This window comes from Manis javanica, chromosome 2 (genome assembly GCF_040802235.1).
Source record: "Manis javanica isolate MJ-LG chromosome 2, MJ_LKY, whole genome shotgun sequence".
NCBI classification, from domain to species: Eukaryota; Metazoa; Chordata; class Mammalia; order Pholidota; family Manidae; genus Manis; species Manis javanica.
Genome location: NC_133157.1, coordinates 143,652,904 through 143,676,611, shown reverse-complemented (window position 1 = coordinate 143,676,611; position 23,708 = coordinate 143,652,904). Strand labels below are relative to the sequence as shown.

Genomic DNA, 23,708 nt, shown 5'->3' with positions numbered 1-23,708 from the left:
CACTGCCAACACTTTATATGCATCCTTTAAGACTTTTCCCTGTGCAGTGAATGCTTGTGCACATGAAGGAGTGGGATTATATTATTTTGACATTTAATTTGTTTTTAATTTAATATGTTTTACAAATTTTTCCAGATCCATATATACACATTTGCGCTTATCATTTTTAATAGTCACATAGTGCCAATCCATTAGAATTTCTTTAACCATCACCTGTGAACATTCAAATTGTTCCCAGTTTTTGTAATTGCAGATACTTCGAGGGTAGGTTCCAAAAGTGAAATTTTAGGTCAAAGGACATGCTTGCTTGTATGTTTGGTATGGCATACCAGTCACCATCCAAAAATGTATATTCTCACCAACTATGAGTGAAAGGGGCTTCTTTTCCCACACCTTGAAAAACACTGCTTGTTTTCACTTGCTGTTACCAATCTATCAGCAAAGTTACTTTAATTTGCATGTCCTGATTACTAGTGAGATATGAGCAATTCACATATTACCCAAATGCATGTGTTAAGTATCCAGTTTTTTCACCAGGTGAATAGCTAATTGCTACATCATTTTCTGTTAAATGAGGTAAATATTCTCCATTGATTTGAAATCTCACCTCTATGTGTAACTCTGTTTCTGGAATTCTTTGTGTTCTATGGCTCATTTGTCCATTCCTGTGCCCTATGTTCTTGATTACCATAGTCTTTGTTATATGTGTTGATAATTGCAAATTCCCCCATCATCAGTCTCTCAGATTTTTCTTGGCTTTTCCTGAGCATTTTTACTTTTTTAGATGAGCTTGAATTTGTCAGGTTCAATTTTTAAAATCCTTTGGAATTTTAATTTTCAGTTTAGGAAGAGTGTTATCTTCAGAGCATTGAATCTTCCTGTCCAAAAACTTAACATTTCCTTCCATTACTCTGATCGTCTCTTTAAAGCTTCATTTCAGTTGTGTAAGTCTTGCATTTTTTTTTTTTGCCAAGTTTATTGCTTGGTATTTTACACTTTTTGTTTGATTTTGAATGGGACATTTTTTGTTGTTACATTTTCTAATAGATATATTATTCATATGTAACAACGCTTTTGAGTTCTTATATCCATTCACCTTACTGAGCTCTTTTTAATAGTTCTTCTATTAGCTTTTCAATTGATTGATCTTGCTTTTCTACATAGGCAGTCATGACATCCACATGTGTGTTTCTTTTTGCCAGTATGTATGCCTCTTACTGCTCACTCTTACTGTTGCATTTTGGCTAGGACTGCCAGGAATGTTACAATAATGGTACTTATTCCTTGCTTTTTATTTTGCAGTAAAAGGATAGAAGCATTGCTATTAAATCTTACTGTAGCTTGCATTAAAATTAAAGACTTCTCTCTTAGACTTTTTATTCTTATTGAATACTAAATTACTTAAAAATTTTCAAATTATTTAACCATATCTGCATTTTATCATTAATTCTGCTTTATCACAATGTATTATTTTAGTTTACTTCTGCACTTCACTTGATAAATTTACTTTATTTAATTTGTGTTTATTTTCTGTGCACCTTGCTGGGGTTTGGTATCCGAGTTAGACTATTCTTGCAGAATGCTTTGGGGAGTCTTCCTTTTTTTCCTGTGTCCTAAGTTGCATTAGTGTTATCTGTCCACAGAACCCTTGGTAGAACTCCAGGAAAATTGAACCTGATACCTCTTTAAGCAAGATACTTTGATTGTAGCATTTTTAAATCATCTTTTTTAATCAGGTTTTTAATGCCTTCATAAAAAATTTTTTTAATGATTTCCAGTTACGTGGAAAATAATCCATTCACTTAGATTTTTGTTTGTTGATGTAAAGTTAATACATTATCTTGTTCTATTTGCTTTCATTCTTTGATTGTTCATTTTATTAAAATTTCTGTTAGAAAAGGGTTGAAAAATTATCACAAAAAATGTTTTTATATAATTCACTCTTTTCCCAAATGTTAGTATCTTATCTAAGGCTACCCAGAAGTGGACCCAGACAAATTCTGGGGGAAACAGCAGAGGGATTAGAGCGGCAACGAGATATGCTCCCTAAGCCCTCATCTACCTGCCAGGTCACAGCCTAACCACAGAAAGGCAGGACTTCAGCCAGGCCAGTGCTCCCCAAACTTCAGGCAAAGTTGTCGGCTACCATCATACTGTTGCCACATCTATGTTCATATGTTCACATTTTACTGGTAGTTTTTTTCAACTCAGCTAATTTTCTAAAACATAAAATTTATTTAAATTTCAAGTACTGCCATAAATGAGAAATCACTACCCCTTTTAATATTTGTACATTAATATAAAAATGTTCATCTATTTAATTCCTAAAAGAATGCTACATACCACACTTGAAACAATAGACTGGATGATGAATGATAAAGATGGTACAGTCCCCTGTTATTTATGTAAGGAGCTGGGGAGTATAACATGGTGTGCATACCATGAAAAGGCTGCCCTTTGAACAGCATGGTAAGTCATCACAGGACGAGGTAGAGTAGTAATTTTCCAGGTTAACAAGTTGGGACAAGACATTCTGAGGAACGAAACAGCATTTAGAAGATACATAGGCAAAAGAATGTTACAGTTTGGCATCAGTAAATGTGACATTCATGGAGAAGTTGCAGAAGAATAAGCACGGTGTGCTGAGGAGTACTGGCTATATCCTGAATACAGTGGGAGCCTTTTTTAGCATTTGTTCATCACATCAAATGAAATCTGCCGGAGGGTCTACTAGCTACCACAATTTCCAAGTAGTGACATGTAAATTGTATTTCAAGAAAGTTGTGACAACTACTTAGAGTATTACATGAAAGCATCTGTTTCTGTTGATGGCTGAGCACAGCTAAGTAGGAACTTGGTTTTGTTATATGTTCCTAGACCACCTGATTTCTATCCATGATCCCTGTAGGGCTCCAGAGACTCTGGATGAAGAGCCCACCTTAAATGTATCTCTCTAACCCAAGATTTGGCCCTGAGCAGAAGCAGGAGGAATGGGAGGAGGCCCTCACCCACAATCAGTGACGTGTGTATGGTGATGAGGACCAAGGCGAGCAGCACATTGGAGAGGGTTTAGGAGGTAGACTTGCAGGAGAGGCTGGTTAGAGGCAGCCCCACATGCAAGTCCTTACTCTCCCCAGTGGACATTGAGTTCCTGGAGGCAAAACTATCTTTTCTGCAGGAGAAGAGGAGATTAAATCTTCATCTTGGATTTACAGGCATTCTGAAATTGCAAGATGCCTGGTAGAAATATTGAGGAGTACTAATAAGAGTCATCTATATCAGCACCGTGCAATGGGACTGTAACATGAGCCACAAATGTAATTTAAACTTTCCATAGCCACATTTAAAACATAGAAAAGAACAGGTGAAATTAACTTTAATAATATATTTATATTGAAAATATTATCATTTCAACATGTAAATAAACCATTAGGAAGATATTTAACTTTTTTTTTTTTACTAAGTTTTCAACATCCAGTGTGTATTTTAAAGTACATCTCAGTTTGTACCAGTTACACTTCAATTATTTAGTAGCTACATGTGGTTAGTTAGTTGCTAATGGCTCCCCTTGAGATAGTTCTGGAGAACAAAAAACACTTTCATTTTGAAGTTTTGGGTATGTTAGAATTAAATGTAAAAATGCTTAGGAATTTTAAGATTTCATCCTTAGCTGGGAGTGAGCCATTGGAATTTAAGCTGGAAAGTGAAATTATCAGATTTGAATATTAACAGCATAGGATGAAATATAAAAGTTTTCCTCCTTCCAACTAGAAATATGGTTTCAAATAAGAGCTTATGAAGTCCTAAGTTAAGGTTGTGATAGCTTAATTGTCCCAATTGAAATGTATTCATGATTTTTAATCCTTTAAATAATGAAGAATTAGTAGCAGATTAAAAATAGTAAGTGTATATGTTGAAGGTTATTGTATTAAACAAGCCACTTGTTTCTGAGCCTAGAGTAGCCATGGATATTGGATGAATTTGCTTGAGCTCTTTCAGGCCTGGCAGCCTCTCCCTGAAAGCTAGTAGAGAGGAGAGGCTCCATCAGAAAGGCCATCATTCTGGGGAATCCCTTATCAACTTGTACTACAGCAAGAGGCAGTAGGACTGTTTAACTCTATTGTAAGGTATGCCCCCTTCATTCAAATGCATTTTCTTTAAATTATTTTCCTAAGAAATGGATATTTAAAAAGCATCTAAACATTAATTTAAATAGTATGCAACAGCAAGAAATATATTTTTCCCCAATAAGCATTTATTAAATAAGCTTGCCAGGTGCTTCTAGACTTTGGATTCATAATAACAATTAAAGCAACTTTTATATTACCAGTTTATATTTCATCAGTTAACAATTTAAAAATAGTAACATCCAATGCTAACCTGTTCATGGTAAAATAATTCACTCATTCACAGTGGTTTCACTGGAACTCTCATTTATTCATGGGCTGTTTGTCATTAGTGTCTTTTGCAAAAGCAATGGAAAAGAATCTGAGATGGCTTAGAACCCTTTAAAGCTCACCTGAGACTCTGGTCACCACTCCAGGATTTAAGTTACAGAAGGTACCTTTCATTCTAAATACAGTTTATCGTCCCTGGTTTCTTGTCTATTGCCTTATCTCTGGATTTTGCTGTTCCTCCCAGGCCCTCCACGTTGATACATTGATTGGACTGGCTGCACAGTTGTCCCTTTCCATTTTGCCTCCGGACATGACCTTCATCCTTCCTGGCCTCTTGATCCTGGCCCATAGTCCAATCCAGATAGACTCCTTTTGTGTAACTTTTCTGACTCCTGAGGATCTATCCTAAGGAAATACTTTAAAGGGAGAAAAAAAAAAGGCATATACTTGAGGACATTCATTGCATATAAGGAAAATTTTGAAAACAACCCAATATTCCATAAAGAAGAATAGCTAAGTAAATTGTATCATCACTCATATAACCTTATACAACTATTTGCATTTAACTGTTAAGACCATGAAAACATAAATGCATTTTTGCAAGGTTTTACAGTTCAAAACAATCTCTGTGGTATAATCTCTAGCACAAAATAGCACACTCTGAGCGCCCCCCTTCTTAGGTCTTGCTACCACCTCTTGGTTGATCACAGTAGGTCCTGTGATTCCTGTCTGCTCTTTCATGCACAGCGATACTGTCCTGCTCTGTTCTTGTTCAGCCTCAAGACAAACACTGGAGAAGAGCCCAAGAGAACTAAGAGTGGCTGGAAAGGGTAATTTCAAGTTCTGCCCTTTGGGACCAAGCCCATTTGGGCTGTTTATTCTTCTTTCTCTCCCTATTGCATGGACTCAACACATGTACTTACTTATGCCCACAAAATTAACATCTGTGCCAGAAAAGATACCATTCATTAGAATGGCCCCATGCTCTTCTGTTGGAGAAAATGTAAACCAGTTTAAAGCAATTATTGCTTATCTTCTAAGAACTGAATTTCCCACAAAGAAGTTTTTATTTTTTTACTTTCTCCTCAGATTCTAGTGGCAGTCTTGCCAATTGGTATTGTTCTCTCTAGAGAGAAATGGTTTCTAGTTGCATTTTACCAGACAACTATAACAGCTGAGACACCATCTGTTTTGAGATTTTTATAGTATAGCATATGAAAATAAGACCAGCAAACAGTGTAGCATGAAAAGAGACATACAAAAAATTGGATAAAAAGCCACAGAGTAGGAGAAGTAGAGCTGTGTACTGTCATTAGATAATCATTAGTGCTTCCTACTAATACCAATAATGAGACATTAATAACCAATTTACCTTTTCATAATTATTTCTCTTTGGAATTTTACATCATTTTGCAATAGTACCTTCCAAAATCTTTATTAGTGGACAACCTAAGGTAAGGTGATGTCTTCAATGTAAGGTATAATTGCTAATGAGTAAACAGCCTTTATGAGGCTCTCCTAGGGATCCTTGCCTCCTGGTGGTCACACCACTGTGTAAGTCTCCTCCCCATTGATGTGGACTACACCTATTAACTTTTCTAACAAATAGAATTTGGTGGAAGTAAAGAAAATTAGTTCTAAGATTCTGTCACAAAAAGACTGGCTTCCATTTGGGGATACTTTTTTACTCTTGGATTGCTCACCCTGAGAGAAATAAGCTGCCATACTGAGAGGCCCCTGTGGCAAGCAACTGAGGCCGGTCTACAAGCACAGGAGTGAGCCTGAAAGTACATCCCTCCTCAGTGGAGCCTTCAGATGAGACCACAGCCCCGGCCAACAGCTCAACTGCAATCTCAGAGACTGTGAGTTAGAGACAGCCAGCTAAGCTGCACTCAGATTCCTGACCCACAGAAACAGGTAAACATGCATGCTGTTTTAATCTGCCAAATTGTGGGATTATTGGTTTCATGGCAGTAGAAAATGGTAACCAAGCCATGGAGGCTACAGTTCCACTTGGTTGACCAAATTAAGTTTTGGCTTATCATGGATATCCTACTTAATCAGCCAGACTTTCTAACTAATAAATAATTGGTGAACCATCTTTTTGCCACTGATTCTCACTGACAATATTGTTGTTTAGGCCACCTTCATCCCTAGCACTGATGGTCTCCTAGCTCATTTCTGACTCCAGGGATGTTGCCCATCAATCTTCTAACTGCAGCCAGAGCAAGTATTCTTTCTAAATTCTAAGTCTGAACCCATCTCTCCCAACCTAAAATTCTTTAATGGCTGTTCCATTCTTCTCTTTGCCCCAGGAAAAACCTTGAGTATCACTCCCGAATCCTCTGTCACATTGCCCCCATGGCACAATCCAGTGCCTTCCATGACCTGGAAGGTCAGCTCGGCCTAGCTACTGCTTAGCACCAGTCTCGCTGGTCACCCTCCACTCCTCATCCTGCCACCCAGCCCTGATGGTGCTGCTCTAACTTCCCCCAGCTTTTGCTCATGCTGCTCAGCCTTCCAATATCTGTTCAGACATCACTTCCTCAGGAGGCCTTCTCTGTCACTTCCTTGCCTTTCAGTCCCTGCTTTCAACCATCTGTGGGATCAGTCCCTCCCCTGCATTGCTCACCCAAAGACCCTTCACACTGTCCTATGACAGTTTATGGACCACTTCTTTCAGTTGAAGCATTGAGCAGAAAACCTCTGCTAAAATGTAAAAACCCTTTATTGATCATAGCCTTTTATAGCTTCAGCTAGAATAGTCACATCATTGCCTTTTGGACTTTCCTGGAAAGATGGCAAAAAATTCTTCTTACATATTGCACCATTCAATACATGGCAAGTATTTGTAGTGTCATCTCGTTTTCCAGTTTAGAGAAATTGAGGTTAACCGAAATCATGTGATGAGTTAGTTTCAAAATCAAGAACAGCACATGTAATTCTTGAATCTCCGTCTCCTGCCCCGAGCTCTTGGGAGCGCTTGCTCACTTACCCACTGACTTCCCCTTTCTGCCTACGAGAAAGGCAACACCCACCTAGAATTACGAAATACTATGTATGCCTCATACACCCTCTGGCAGGCTGAACATTTTCATCAGATCTGGGAAATCATATCCAACAGGACTATTAAAAGTAAATTTACTTTTCCTATTCTATTAATGAAAATGACAAATTAGTGAGATTTTCGCATCACCATGAGGCCAGTAGTGCCAATTCTGAGTACACTTTCTAGCCTTGCTCTGTCAGATGTTTTACTGTTCATACACGAAAGGAGAATTTTAAAGACCAAATTTTCCTATTTACTACTTTTCAAATAATTATTAAACTCACGTTAAACTTTTTATTTTAATTTCTTCTTAAAATAGTATTTTAGGTTTTGAATTATGGTAACCGCAACGTGACAACTTTTAAAACTCTCTCACCCTAGAAGAAAGAGACGTGCTCCAGCTGAAGAAGTAAGCCATGAATCTTGAAAAAAATCTGTAATTGAAACTACATATTTGGGCACTTGGAAAAAATAAAACCTGCAAATCAGTCTATCTCCTTCCAGAAAATCTTTATAGCAGCAACTTTATGTTGTGTCAATATCTGTGTGTGATGCTCTCATAGTTCTCATGTACCTTCACAAAGCTGGCTCTCTCCCTGGTTTGCCTGTAAGACCCAGGAGAATGTTTAGTAACTGCTCATCCCTGTCTTACACAGGAGCAGAGATTGAGAGAGTTGCAATGAATCCACGGCCAGGCTTGCCACTACTTCTTGGAAGACTCAGGCCAAGATTAACAATAGAGGCCCACATCCTGTGTGCCTCTCAGTGTTTTGATGTTGGCAGTATGTGGCCTGGGGCCTAGCTCTAAGAGCAGATTTGTTATTAAGAGCTAGAGCCACAACTTCAGTTCAGGTCTTTTAAGCCCAAATCCAACACTCAGCTCCTGAAGTAGAATCACGTCATAGGCAGAGGACAAGGCTCATAAATCAGTACCTGAATCAATACCCCAAGTCAGTGGATGATAAGGGAGGTTTTAAGTTCTGACTTGATATTCCCTAAATTGTCCTTTGAAGGAAGTAAAATATACATGCCTTTGCATTAATAACCCATGCACTATCATAGAGGATATTTCTAGTGGTTACCAACCTATCAGCCATTCCTAAAGGATCCTGAATTCCCCTGCCATGTGACTTGGGTGGACGGACTTTAGCCTCTGTTTTAAGGGTCAAAGCCAATCTGGATAGTCCCAGCTGTCCTTTCACAACAATTTGATCAGAAGTGGACACACAGTTTAAGTCCTTTCTATGTACAGGAAGATAGGAGTTGCTCCATATGGTTGAGAGGATGTAAACAAGAAGCAATAGCCCCTGGGTAGAACCACTGCCAAGAATAAACCACAGCCACAAATCTCTGGGTCCAAACCACACTGCTGGTGAACTCTACTTTGTAATGAATTGCCTTTATTAGCAAAGCCAATTGCATCAGATTTTTTCTTCTTGCAGCTGAGGGCATCCCAACTAAAACAAGAAATACACAGAGTGCCATCAACTTCCTGTGCACAAGATTCACCCATCAATAGTAAAGGCCTAAAAACCACCAGCCATGGCTTTGAGTACTCCCACCATCATATGGAAACAGTCCAGAAAAACATGGGTAAAGAATAAAATGTGTGAGAAAGTAGAAGGGCCCACCAAGGTAGAAGAGATCTCTACTTTCTTTGCCACTACTTCCCAGTCCCAAAGTGTGGGTTACCATCCCCCCCAGATTTGGGGAGCCTTTTCTTCCACATGAAAAAACAAAGATGGTTCATTTTTAAAATGAAGGAGGAGGGAAAAAATGGAGTGGAGCATGTGGGTGACATCTAACTCATGTCCACAGGTGCACAGTGTATATATCTAAGTATTAAAAAACCATCTGATTCCACTAATGCGAGGTACCTAAAACAGTCATATACACAGAGGCAGAAAGTAGAAGAGTGGCTCCCAGAAGCTGTGGGGGAAGGGGATGGGCAGTTAAGTGTTTCATGGGTACAGCATTTATGTTAGGGATGATGAAAAAGGTCTAGAGATGGACAGTGGTATTGATTGCACAGTGTGAATGACTTAATGCCACTGAACCATATACATGTTGAAATGGTAAGTTTTATGCGTATTTTACTACAATAAAAAAAATACAAAAGTATAAATATGTACTTGATTTACATAAAGGTAAAACAAGATTTATGTAAGGGTATACATTAATATTTATAATACATATTATTACATAATTGTACAACTATAGTTTTTAATGTGGTCTTATTTGCATCACTTCATTGAACTGTTTGCCAGGCCAGCCATTGATCATTACATGGAGCAGAGTAGAGAAAATGGATGACATCAATATAAGTCATCAGGGCTGGGAAATGGCTCCATGGAGCCAACTCCAACTGTGGTAAACAAAATAACACAGTGCTCAGGATGAGCAGAGACTGCTCTGAAAGCTCTCTTTTTATATTATTAACTAATTTGACATATGTGAGAGCTCTGTGAAGTATACAGTAGTTTGCTCATTTTTGCTGATCAAGAAACTGAAGTTTTGGAAGACTAATTTGCCCAAGTTCAAGGAGCTGGTAAATGAGGGAATTAGGATTCGAACTCAGGTACTTTTTAGAACTACTGCACTCTTCTTCCCAAATGAGACTTAACAGACTGGGAACCCTGTTTGCCCCAGACCTGTGAAAACACAGAGATGAATCTAGAAATGGAGCCTCCTTTGTGCTCTGGTTTCTCCAGCTGAAAACAGTAATAATAATTACATCTATTTCACAGTGTGGCCATGAGGATTACATGAGTTAATGTAAAGTGCTGTCTATGTCTGGCATGTGATAAGAACTAGCTGCTCTTAGTAAGTATTATTCTTAAAGAAAAATTAGGGATCAAAGATGATTGTCATGATAGAAAGTCTCCACAAACTTGCTATAGAAGGAACGTACTTCAACATAGTAAAGACCATATGTGACAAGGCCACAGCTAGTATCATACTCACTAGTGAGAAGCTGAAAGCATTTCCTCCAAGATCACAAACAAGGATGACCACTCCTGCCACTTGTGTTCACCATAGTATTGGAAGTCTTAGCCAGGGCAGTTAGGCAAGAAGAAGAAATAAAAGGCAACCGAATCAGAAAGGAAGAAGTGAAACTGTCTCTACTTGCAGATGTCATAATATTATATATAGAAAACCCTATAGACTCCATCAAAAAAAACTGTTAGTAATAAGTGAATTCAGTAAAGTTGCAGAATACAAAATGAATATACAGATATACCTCTGATAAACTGCAGGTTTGGTTCAAGACCACCACAGTAAAGTGAATACTGCATTACACTGAGTTGAACTTCTTGGTTTCCCAGTACATATAGAAGTTATGTTCACATAATACTATAGTCAATTAAGAATCAATGACTTTGTCTAAAAAACCAATGTACATACCTTTAAAAATTCTTTATACCTAGGGGGCATTACACTCCCCAACTTCAAGCTCTACTACAAAGCCACAGTAATCAAGACAGTTTGGTACTGGCATAAGAACTGACCCATAGACCAATGAAACAGACTAGAGAGCCCTGATATAAACTCAACCATATATGCTCAATTAATACATGATAAAGGAGCAATGGATATACAATGGGGAAATGACAGCCTCTTCAACAGCTGGTGTTGGCAAAACTGGACAGCTACATGCAAGAGAATGAAACAGATTATATTCTTTAACCCCATACACAAAAGTAAACTCAAAATGGATCAAAGACTTGAATGTAAGTCATGAAACCATAAATCTCTTAGAAGACAACATAGGCAAACATCTCCTGAATATAAGCATGAGCAACTTCTTCCTGAATGCATCTCCTCGAGCAAGGGAAACAAAAGCAAAAATGAACTCATGGGACTATATCAAACTAAAAAGTTTATGTATAGCAAAGGACACCATCAGCAGAACAAAAAGGCATCCTACAGTATGGGAGAATATATTTGTAAATGGCATATCTGACAAGGGTTAACATCCAAAATATATAAAGAACTTACACGCCTCAACACCCAAAAAGCAAATAACCCGATTAACAAATGGGCAAAGGATATGAAGAGACAGTTCTCCAAAGAAGAAATTCAGATGGCCAACAAGCACAAGAAAAGATGCTCATCATCACTAATCATCAGGGAAATGCAAATTAAAACCACAATGAGGTATCACCTCACACCAGTAAGGATGGCCAGCATTAAAAAGACTAAGAACAACAAATGCTGGCAAGGATGTGGAGAAAGGAGAACCCTCCTACACTGCTGGTGGGAATGTAAGCTAGTTCAACCATTGTGGAAAGTAATATGGAGGTTCCTCAAAAAACGAAAAATAGAAACACCATTTAACCCGGGAATCCCACTCTTTAGAATTTACCCAAAGAATACAACTTCTCAGATTCAAAAAGGCATATGCACCCCTATGTTTATTGCGGCACTTTTTACAATAGCCAAGATACGGAAGCAACCTAAGTGTCCATCTGTAGATGAATGGATAAAGATGTGGTACATATACACAATGGAATACTATTTGGCAGTAAGAAAGAAACAGATTCTATCTACCATTTGCAACCACATAGATGGAGCTGGAGGATACTATGGTCAGTGAAATAAGCCAGGCAGAGAAAGACAAATGCCAAATGATTTCCCTCATTTGTGGAGTATAACAATGAAGCAAAACTGAAGGAACAAAATAGCAGCAGACTCAGAGACTCCCAGAATGAACTATTGGTTACCAAAGAGGGTGGGTGGGGAGGGAGGGAGAAGGGGATTGAGGGGTATTATGTTTAGTACACATGGTGTGGTGGATCACGGGGAGAACAATGTAGCACAGAGAAGGGACATAGTGGATCTGTGGCTTCTTACTACATTGATGGACAGTGACTGCACTGGGGTATGGGTGGGGACTTGACAATATGGGTAAATGTAGTAACCACATTGTTTTTCTTGTGAAACCTTCATAAGAGTGTATATCAATCATACCTTAATAAAAATAAGTTAAAAAATTCTTTATAGCTAAAAAATGCTAACCACCATCCGAGCTTTCAGCAGGTCATAATCTTTTTGCTGGTGGAGGGTCTTGCCTCATTGATAGCTGCTGACTGATCAGGGTAGTGGTTACTGAAGATTGGGGTGGCTGCAGCAATTTCTTAAATAAGACAATGATGCTTACTACATCAATTGACTCTTCCTTTCACTTGAACCCTTAGATGTTAATTGGCCTAATTTCAAGATTGTTGTGTCTGAGGGAGGAAAAGGGGGACCAGCTGGTCTGTGGAGCAGTCAGAACAAACATATTTGTTAAGTTCACCAACTTGAATAGGTGCATGGTTCATAGCACCCCAAGACAATTACAATAGTAACATCAAAGATCACAGATCCACAGCAAATATAATAATAATGAAAAAGTTTGAAATACTTTGAGAGTTACCAAAATGTAACAGACACACAGTGAGCAAATGCTGTTGGAAAAATCATGCTGATAGACTTGGTCAATATAGGGTTGCCACAGACCTTCAATTTGTAAAAAAAAAAAGCAGTATCTGTACAGTAAAGTGAAGTACAATAGAAGGAGGTGTGTCTGTACAAAAATCTGTTGCATTTCTGTATACTAATAATGAACTGTCAGGAAGAGAAATCAAGAAAACAATCTATTTACAACTGCATCAAAAAGAATAAAATACCTAGGAATCAATATAACCAAGGAGGTGAAAGACCTGTACATTGAAAACTATTAAGACATTGATGAAGTAAATTGAAGAAGATACAAGAAAGTGGGAAAATATTTTATGCTCATTGACTGGAAGGATGAATATTGTTGAAAATGTCCATATTACCCAAAGCAATCTACAGATTCAGTGCAATCCCTATCAAAATTTCAATGGCATTTTCCACAGAAACGAACCAAGCAACCCTAAAATTTGTATGGAACCACAAAAGACTCCAAATAGCAAAAGTAATCTTGAGAAAGAAAAATAAAGCTGAAAGAATCACATGTCATGATATCAAACTATATTACAAGCAATCAAAACAATATGGTATTGTCAAAAAACAGACACATAGATCAATGGAACAGAATAAGAGCCCAGAAATAAAACCTACATATATATAATCAATTAATATATGGCAAAGGAGCCAAGAGTATGTAATGCATAAAGGATAGTCTCTCAATAAACGGTGCTAACAGAACTTGACAGCCACATGCCAAAGAATGAAACTGGACCACTATCTTATACCACACACAGAATTTAACTCAAAAGTGGATTAAAGACTTAAATGTAAGTTCTGAAACTAGAAAAACATAGGGGATAAGCTCCTTGATATCAGTCTCTTGGCAATGAGTTTTTGAAATAGACACTAAAAGCAGAAATAAACAAGTGGGATACATCAAACTAAAAAGCTTGTGTACAGCAATGGAAACCAACAAAATGAAAAGGCAACCTATGGAATAGGGGAAAATATTTGCAAATCATATTTTCTGTCATATATTCATAAACATCTGATAAGGGGTTAATATCCACATATATAAAGAACTCATACAACTCAAAATAAGAACAAATAACAGTCTGATTAAAAAATGAGCAGAGGATCTGAATAGACATTTTTCTAAAGACATCCAAATGTCCAATAGGTGCATGAAAAGATGCTCAACATCACTAATACTCAGGCAAATGCAGATTAAAAGCACCATGAAGTACCACCTCACACCCATTAGAATGGCTAGTATCAAAAAGAAATAACACACGTTGGTGAGGATGTGGAGAAGAGGGAGCACTTGTGCACTGTTGGTGGGAATACAAATCGGTGCAGCCACTATGGAAAACAGTATGGAGTTTCCTCAAAAAATTAAAAATAGAAATACAATATGACCCAGCAATTCCACTTCTGGGTATTTATCTGAAGAAAATGAAATCACTATCTCAAAGATAACCACACCCCCATGTTCATTGCAACAATATTTACAATGGTCAAGATAGGGAAACAACCTAAATGTCCACTGAAGGGTGAATGGATAAAGAAAATGTGATATATATATGGTATACATATATGTACATATACAGACACACATATATGTATGAATTATTCAGCCATTAAAAGGAAATTCTGCCATTTGCAGCAACATGGATGAAGCTTGAGGTCTTCATGCTGAGTGAAGTAAGTAAAAGAAAGACAAATACTGCAGGATCTCACTTATATGTGGAACCTATAAAAAAACTGAACTCATATATACAGAGAACAGATTTCACCAGAGGCAGGGTGAAGGTGGTTAAAAGGTATACACTACCACTTACAGGATAATTAAGTCCTGGGGGTATAATATATGGCATGGTGACCATAGTTAATACTGTATTGTATATTTGAAAGTTAATAAGAGTAAATATTAAAAGTTTTCACTGCAAGAAAAACAGTTTTTGTAACAATGGTGATAGATGTTAACTAGGCTTATTATGGTGATTGTTCTGCAGTGTTTACAAATAACAAATCATGTTGTACACCTGAAATTAATATAATGTTATATGTCAATTATAACTCGTGTAAGAAAAAGAATAAAACATTAAAAAGGAGAAAGTTGCTAAGAGTGGAGATCTTAACAGGTCTCATTGCAAGAAAAAAATTTATGTATGGTGAGAGAACTGATGGGATAATCATTTTGCAATATATAAAATATTTATATATGAATTTTATATAAATATATAAAATCATGTTTTGTACCTAAAACTAATCCAGTTTTATATGTCAGTTATATCTCAATTTTTAAAAAGATGGTTGTTTGGAAATTAATGAGAAACCTTTTATTTTTGATAAATAAAAACTATGCTCTTAAGAACTTCGTAAATTCTCTTCTTTTTGCAAATGAGTAAAGGTAGTGGCATGAATATGAGTTATTATTTCTTCTCATTTTCAAACCTAAAACCCTCCCTTACTGATCACGTTATTTTAATCATGAAGAAGTGCAGCATTGGCCTTGAGGTCACAAGAGAGTAATTTGATCCAGTTTGGGCAAGTTGTTTGGCATCTCTGACTCTTTGCTTATTACAATGGAGAAAACAATTCTAGCTTCACAAAACATGGGAAGATAAATTGAGAAACAGTGTAGTATAGTATATTGGTGAAGGTCTCAGAGTCACTCACACGTGCGTTTATAGCCAGTGTCTTGCTGAACCTCCTTTGCTTTGACCATAAGCTGGAGGCAAGCAGCTCTCACAGTTGCGGGATTTACTACGCATAGTGCTGTTCCAGACACTGCATTGCCTCCAAGCCTAAGTAAGACCTTTATGAGGATGCTGAAGATAATGACACTGTAGCATTGTGAAAGTGCTAAAAAAATAGAGGTTAATTCTATTACTTCCCTAACAACTCTTAAAAATGGGATTTATAGAATGAGGATTCAACATGAAAGGTAGTTATGGAGCCACAACATGGAAGACTGATGAGCCAGCCTCCCTGCCTGGGAAGCCTGGTGGCTCCTGCACAGCAACTCAGAGCGGAGGCACTCCTGGGGATCACTGGGTCGTGCCCTCAGGTACAAACATGAAAACAGATTCATCAGTATGTGCTACTGCTTTTCTAGTTTCACTACCGGAAAAGCTTGCTTGGATGAAAAGATTTCATTTGCTATGCTTTCTGCCTTTGAGTCTGGTTAGCATTGTAAGCAGGTGTTTTTCATTCAAAACATGTGTGGCCCTTATTGAAAGCCATCCCACAACAGTGGCCAGTACAATCTGAGGGGTGGGGGAGGATTTGACCCCAAAATTAGAGACTTATTATGGCCACATCCAGTTTCTAGAAATACTTAAAGCAAGAATTCCTCACTTCCTGGCTGGTATACCTCATCTTACTTACCTTGCAGTACCTTTCCTTCAATTCCCTATAACTATCCAAAGGAGAGCGCTAAATATTTGAGATGTCTCAGTTCTTCTAGGTCAGGAGGTCAGCAAACAAACCATGGCCCACAGGCCAGATCTGGCCCACTACCTTTTTTGTAAGGCTTGACAGCATGGTTTATACATTTATAGTTTTTCAAAGGAGAAAGTCATTTTATTTCATGACACATGAAAATGAAATGAAATTCAAATTTCAACATCTATAAATAAAGCTTTATTGGAACACAGCCCACTCATGTACATATTGTCTATGGCTTCTTTTTCACTACAAGATTAGAGCTTCACTATTGTTTGGGAATTTCCCATTCCATTCAGTTAAACAAAAATAATAAATAAAACAAGTACTTACATTTCTGGTTTTCTAGTAGTGCTATAAGTCAAAAATTAATTTTAAAACTTAATCTGTAAACATTTAGGAATTAACCCAAAGGGGAAAAAATGATGAAAAGTACATATTTGATCTTATTCTGTACACCAAGTGCCAAATATGCACTCCCTATCCCATGATGGTCTCTGAAATGCTTATTTAAGAAAGAAAGAAACAATTTCTCTAGGCAGTAAGCTAAAATTGATAGTATAGAAAATGAAATTAAAGGTTTTAGCAAAATTATTCAAAATTTCATCTGGAGTTGTTGAAATAATTCCTTAAGTCTCTATCTTACTCTGGTGGCAACTCAGACCTTATCATTGACCCCATTAAATCCTACCAAGAATGGCAAAGGCTTTCATTGGTGAGACTCCTGATGCTTACTGAAGTGCTTAGGCTCCAGGTTTGCATTAGCTTTTGATTTTACTGCTCCTTCTTTTTGCCTTGTGTTCCCCTACAGAGAAAACCAGTTACTGAAGTGAGTGAGGGTGTGTGTGTGTGTGTGTCAAGAAAGAGTATGTAGTAGCCATGCCAGCTCAGGAGCTGAGTATAATCCTAATGACTAAGCCCCAGAAGCAAGCCATGAATATTACCATAAGTCCAGAGAGTGTAAAATTTTGCTTACACTAAAAAAAAGGCTACACAAGAGTAAGGATTTAAATGCAAAATTATATATAGTATGGATGCTCATTGAAGTACTCTTGAGTCGAGCTGAATAATATCCTAGATATTCAGAAAGAGTGAATTTTTAGATTGCAGTATATACACCTAGAGAAATACTATTTAGAACTATTGTAGAAACACTGTAAAATTCAGTAGAGATGTTCTGTGGAGCCCTTCTGACAATATGGTGCAACTAAGTCCACTGGTATATTGATACACCATGTCCCAGGTTTAAGGCCCCCTGGTCTGTAGGGAGGCCACAGCCAACCAAGGGCCTAAGATCTCCCCTGCCCCTTGGGTCAGTGTTTATCACCTGCCCCAATGGCATGGCTCACTTACAGTGGAGAGTCTCCACAGTTTGTGAACCCTCCCCATTCCAAAAGAATATGGAAAGGAGAAAAGGGGGAAAAATAATTAAATTATAATAAACTTAGTTACAGTTTTCAACAAGCAAAGTTATTTATTCAAATGATTATTTGGACTTTTTCATTTGATTTGAATATTTGATATAATATCCTGTAGACATAAAAATAAACTATGAATTTTATTGAATTTCTTTAACTAGGAGATAGCAAATTATTTAAATACCATGAGTTTGCAAGCAGCTTATCACCAAAAGAACCAGAGAAGATTTGCATGTGTGGATCTCTGAGCCTCACATAAAAAGGATCTCTGATTCTTCAGGGATGCCCATGGCCACATCTGGACTCCTAGTCTATACCATTTATTTGGTAATTCTCATGGGCTATGGGTAAAATTGTAATATTTCCAGAATCTCTTGCCTGACTTTAGTGCATCTGCATATCAATAGGTGTTTCCAAGGGGTGGGGAGAATTAGTCCATCTATATATCAAAAGGTAATCACAAGGGCCTGCAAGGGTTTCTCTGGACCGGAGAGGTTGGGTAGAGCTCTCTGTTGCTGCAGCCTGGTCAAGAGAGAGACGGGGTAACTGCTTGTAAAAATGAGCAGGTTTCTTTACTTTATTTCTCCCTTTGACTGATTTCAATTTTAGAGGTATTTTGCCCTGGGATTTTCCTCCCAGAGTTACATGGGCTGAATTGTGTCCCTCAAAATTCATGTTCAAGTCCTAGTCCCCAGTATAACAGCATGTGACTGTATTTGGAGATGAGGTCTTTACAGAGGAGATCAGAATAAAATGAGGTCATTAGGGTGGGCCCTAATAGGAAAGGACTGGTGTCCTTATAAGAAGAGATTAGGACACAGCATACACAAAGACATAGGATAAGGCCATCTATAAGCCAAGGGCAGAGACCTCGGTAGAAACTGCCAACACCTTGATCTTGGACTTCTAACCTCCAGTTCAGTGACAAAATTAATTTTTGTTATTTAAAAGCCACCCAGTCTGTGGCACTTTGTTATAATAGCCCTAACAAACTAATACTCCCAACTAGGTGGAAGGTTCTTAGGGGTGTTCCAACATAAACCTTTTTAGCTCGATGTCCTTGTAGAACTCACTAGCTGTATATTAACTTAATTTAATAACAAGATGTGTAACTTGATTCTGTGAAAAAGAAGAAGTGAGAAAAGAGAGGGGGAAAGTTAGTTTGGGTTAGGCATTGATGTTTCTGTGTGAGTGATTCTTTTAGTTCATAGTTAACCAAGGATCGAAATAGTGCTTAAGGCTTCCCAAAGTGATTTTCTTGGACCAAATTACCTTTCCTTTTTTCTCCAAGGCCAGGGAGAGAAGCGCCACCAGTGGCTATGCTTTGCAGGTGAGGAAACCGAGCTAAGAGCCAGAACCTAAGGTGGCGGGTGGCACAGAGCCAGAGGAGCCAGCCTGGACAGCAGCAAGCTCCAGTACACAGACTGCCGAGCCCAGCAATCCTCATCCTCTCCCCTCCAAACGTCACTCACTAAACTCACCCACGCCCTCCTCCGAAAACCACAGTGAAGAGGAGGACAAGTCTTGCCTTTTCTCGGCTGAGCCATTTGTAAGTAAGGCTCAGAGCCTTGGGCTAGCGCGGGAGAGGGAGCCCTGCAATCACAAAGAATGGTGTTTGTTTTAATTCGGGTACAGCAATCAGCTCTGGTACTGATCCTGTGCGCTTACTGCAAGTTCTCAAAGGTTTCTCAGGGCAGCTCTTTCTTTTTCCATTTGCGGTTTTCCGGCCACAGCCAGGGTAGCTAAGCCCTTCGTTAGGTTGCTGAAATGATCTCACTTCTGCATTCCCTGGGCTTCCTCCTGGTTGGCCAGCTGCCTAACAGCTGGCCCCCTCTCTGTAGGGCGCGGGGGCAGGAGGTGGCTTAGCCATGCTTTGTCTATGGGGAGGCCGGAGGGTGAGGCCAGGGGCCTGTGGGGGCTGTCCTGCCTTTCTTTGAGGATGCAAGCTTTCCCCTCATCCCAAACCCAGTAGATAATTGCTGCTAAACACCTGCAGCCAGGAAGCACTTACATCCTTAGGGCATGGATTTCCTTTTCCTCCAATAAATTAGTTAACTATTTGGGAAAATGAATTAAAATCAGGTCTCTGCCATAGGCCCTGGAATGAGACCCCTGGAACCCCCAAGGCACTGCGAAGGCCTAATCCTGTGCCCTGCCCTGCTCCTAGGGGCTGCAAACTCAGAGTAGTGCTGAGCACTAGGGGGACCACACAGTCTGACTGTGGTGAGTGCAACTTTGATGCTTTGAAACAACATCAAGCTCACTGTCCCCTCCCACGGTTTGATTTGTTTCCTAATTTGGATGAGGCCATTTAGGTTATCATTAAATTACCTTATAGATTTCACGGGTCAGTTTCTAGTATCTGTTATTAAGTGCCTTGCAAGTTTCCTTTCTTTTTCTTCCTCCCTCTCCAACCCCCTTGCAAGTTTATTAAAAACCAAAACCCAAAACTGTTCAACTTCTAGCTAAAACTTTCCCTAAAATAACTTAGGTTATTTTCCTAACCTGATCACTCACTAATAATATGCTGAATACCTATCCAGGTGTATCTGTAATGTGACTGCCCACAGACTTTAATTCTACCTTAGCTAATGGGTACATTTAACCCTATGACTTGTAGAGACCTTATTCTGATGAAGAAGCTGGCTTCCCTCCGGGTAGAGCAGACAGGTGTGTTTGTGTCCCCACAGCCTCGCACAGTACCTCCAACAAAGTCAGGCTCATGAAATGTAGCTGGAATGAACGACTTCCTCTGAGTAAGATCTCAGAGGGGTTGTGAAAACATGATGTCCTTTCCCACTCAGCATCAGTCTCTGTGGTGTGCGTGTGTAGATGCAGAATATTCTGCATCTAAAGAAATGGAAGGTATTTTGTATAGTTCGAGTAAACTCTCCATATGCAGATATATCTAAAATGTGCAGAAATGTACTTTAAGGAAGAGGTGTAAGTACAGTCCATATTTTTAATGTCAGGGCCTCAGGCTGAGCCCAGAGGAATCCAGGGTAGGGGTGGAGAGATAGGGAAGGGGGAAGATAGTGGCTGCAACTGCCAGGCACAGAGAGGCCTCTGGCCCCAAGGAAGGGAGGGAGAGGGTGGAGGCCAGCGAAGATAAGGCAGGTTTTTGAATGCCTTCTGTGTGGTGTATTCCTTGGCCCCTGAGACCTCACTGACTCCTGTCGTCAGTCTCCCAGCCCAGAACAATTTCAAAGAAAAACCCCGGTAGGGTTTCAGGGTACCATGGTCGTCCCTACAAGCTCCCCACCTCAAGTCGCTGAACAAGGCACTGCTATTCCCGTGAATGGGAACTCAGAAGGGTTCTGCCTGCCCAAAGAGGCGGCTCCACACCGCGGGCAGCTCCCGGCACACGCACCCCTCACCTGACTCTGAAGTAACCTTGGGCGCCACCACCCTGGGGATTAAGGGCAGGGGTGTCTGCTGGACTGGAACTGCTCAGCAAGTTGCCACAGCTCTAAATTGCTGGTTTTCCGAGATGAGCTTACGCCCCAAGGCCTGCTCTCCGGGACCTTTAAATGACGCCGTTTCAGATGTGTTCTCAAATGCCTGTTCTGCAATCAAGTTCGGACAGAAAGAATATTCCCAGCAATATTATATTTTGTCACTGTTTTGGTTTTAGAAATTAAACTACCTATGATACTATTTTCGATGACTGAGTGTCAAAAGTTTTGTCAAACCGATTCATTACTGTAACTCTTGCCTTTATTACTGGCGGTGATAATCCTGACTGTTTCAGTCTGGAGGCCGCTGGGACCCACTCATGCGGAATGCAGCTGAAGGCTGGGCGCGCCTACCTGCGCTGGTCTGCGAGGGGCAGCTTCTATTCTTTCCAGAGGTGTGCAACACACTCTGAGCTATTTGTGCCATATGGAGGGCAACCCCATTGTGGCTTCCTTAGGTTTTGAGTTACAAACAACAGCTTGATGTTTCTGTACCTGTATCTCCCATGTATGAGTGTGATTTTATTTCCTCTTCCCTGCATCTTCATCTATTTTCAGGCCCTGCTTCTCTGATCCCCTAGAAGGGCAATGGTTCTACTGCTCTCCTGTCCGTAGCCACAGAACATGGTGGGAAAAGAGCCTTGAGCGGACGGGGACCGTGGGACCCTCTGGGAGGACAGCTCTGGAGATCCACTGCTCACCCCCAGCTCCCAGCCTGAGGCCACTTCTCTTTACAGTGTTATTCTAAGTATTCCCAGATGGGGCTCAAACAAATGAACTCCCACTCTCTTCTTAGTATAACACAGCAGCGTGGCGTTTTTAAAACGAAGGGAAGGACACCTAAGAAGGGACTTTACAGCTCTGGTCCACAAAAAGTGGGTTTCTGATAGTGTTTTCAGAGGATGAGCCTGGGGCCCCAGGGATGGACTGCTCAGCTATTTTTGAGTCTGCAGCAAGCATTGTGTTGTCCAGTGGGGTGGCCACAGTCAGATGGGGCTATGGAGAACCAGAAACGTGACTGGTCCAAAATGAGATGTGCTTTTAGTGGAAAATTAACACATGATATTAAAGACTTAGTCTCCCAAAGAATGCAAAACGTGTTACTAATTTTTATATTAATTACATGTTTAAAGATAATATTTTAGATACTCAGGAGAAATAGAATACATTACATAGTTAAAATTAATTTCACCTGCTTCTTTTTACCTTCTTTAATGTGGGTATTAGAAACCTTAGGAATGATACATGCAACTGACATTTTATTTCCACTGTATGTTGCTGCTCAAACAAGAGCCTTATTCCCTACCTTGCAGGATCCTTCTCCAGGGGACTTGCCTGCTTCCTTGTAATTGTCCAGGGATGGTTGAGCTCCCTCACAGGCCTCCCACTCAGTTCTGCTCTTCAGTCTGAGACAGTCACCTCATCTACACCCAAGCCAATGGACCACTGTGATCGGCCATCTTCAGATAGGACCCTCTTCCATACAGGGAGGCACGGCCTTGCCCTCACAGCCCACTTTACATTCAATAACCCCAGGCCTTATCACAAGAATTATGTCACCCCCCTAAGGAACCCCACATCCATCTCAGGTTTTTCCTAAATAAAGTGTAGCAGCCATGATGAGTGTTCAGTGCTGAGCAGTTAAGAGCCCCTCCTACAGAGACATATGCACCTGGGCTCACCTACCAGGAAGATGCATGGGTCACTGGGCGCAGCCTTCTCTTGGCAGGTGGAGTCTGGCTTGCCCAGTATCACAGAGCTGAGGGAAGGTAAAGCTGACCGAAGAATCAGGCATCTCAGCTCCAATCTTGTCTAGATTTCTATCTAATTCATATTCCTCTGGTGCCTAAAAAGGAGAAAAAATTAATTTCACATGTAATTAGTGAAGAGTAATCCTATCCTTTTACTATGGCTTACCCACCAGGTAAGACTTCCCCTTTTAGGTGTTCCAGTGCCTGGGAAGTGATGAGAGGTGGAGGGAGAAAGAACAAGATCTCAGAGTGTAGCTACACAATGCTGAAAGGGTGGAACCTGGGGCCACCCAAATGGCTGCTTTCATCTTGCCAGAATATCTGATGAATCAACTAAATGTTTCAATTTCTTATTCAAATATTTAAGCTGTAGATTTATGAAGGTGGATAGTTATCGGACAAGGCCATAGGATGCTAGATTTATACCAACTGCTGAGAGCGCAGCACAGTCCGGGGGCAGTTCCTGATTGTAGAAGGGCCAGGAAGCAGGCAGCGACACCCAAACACAGATGGCTCCTGATAATTGACTATCTCTCTTCCAAGCGCAGAGTGTTATTTCAGGAACACAGCACAGAGCCAACCATCTGCTAAGGTTCTGGGAAGGGCTCTGGTTGGACATGCATGGAGAGGACCGCAAATTATGCAAAAGTCCCGCATGGCCATGGCCACGCCAGGGGTCACCCAGCACGCCATGCTGACTGCAGCAGAAGGGTTCAGAGCTCCGTGCTGGTGGGAACCTCTACAGGAGG

The 23,708-nt window shown here is 39.8% G+C and overlaps 1 long non-coding RNA gene across 1 annotated transcript; it reads right to left on the bottom strand.

Annotated features, from left to right (window-relative positions):
* Positions 1–956: 956 nt before the first annotated feature.
* LOC108393910 (uncharacterized) lies at positions 957–23,247 on the bottom strand. The gene is made up of 3 exons (XR_001852330.3): positions 23,130–23,247; positions 22,895–23,054; positions 957–4,813 (listed from the first exon to the last, which is right to left on the bottom strand). It is a non-coding gene; the product is annotated as an uncharacterized lncRNA (long non-coding RNA).
* Positions 23,248–23,708: the final 461 nt, after the last annotated feature.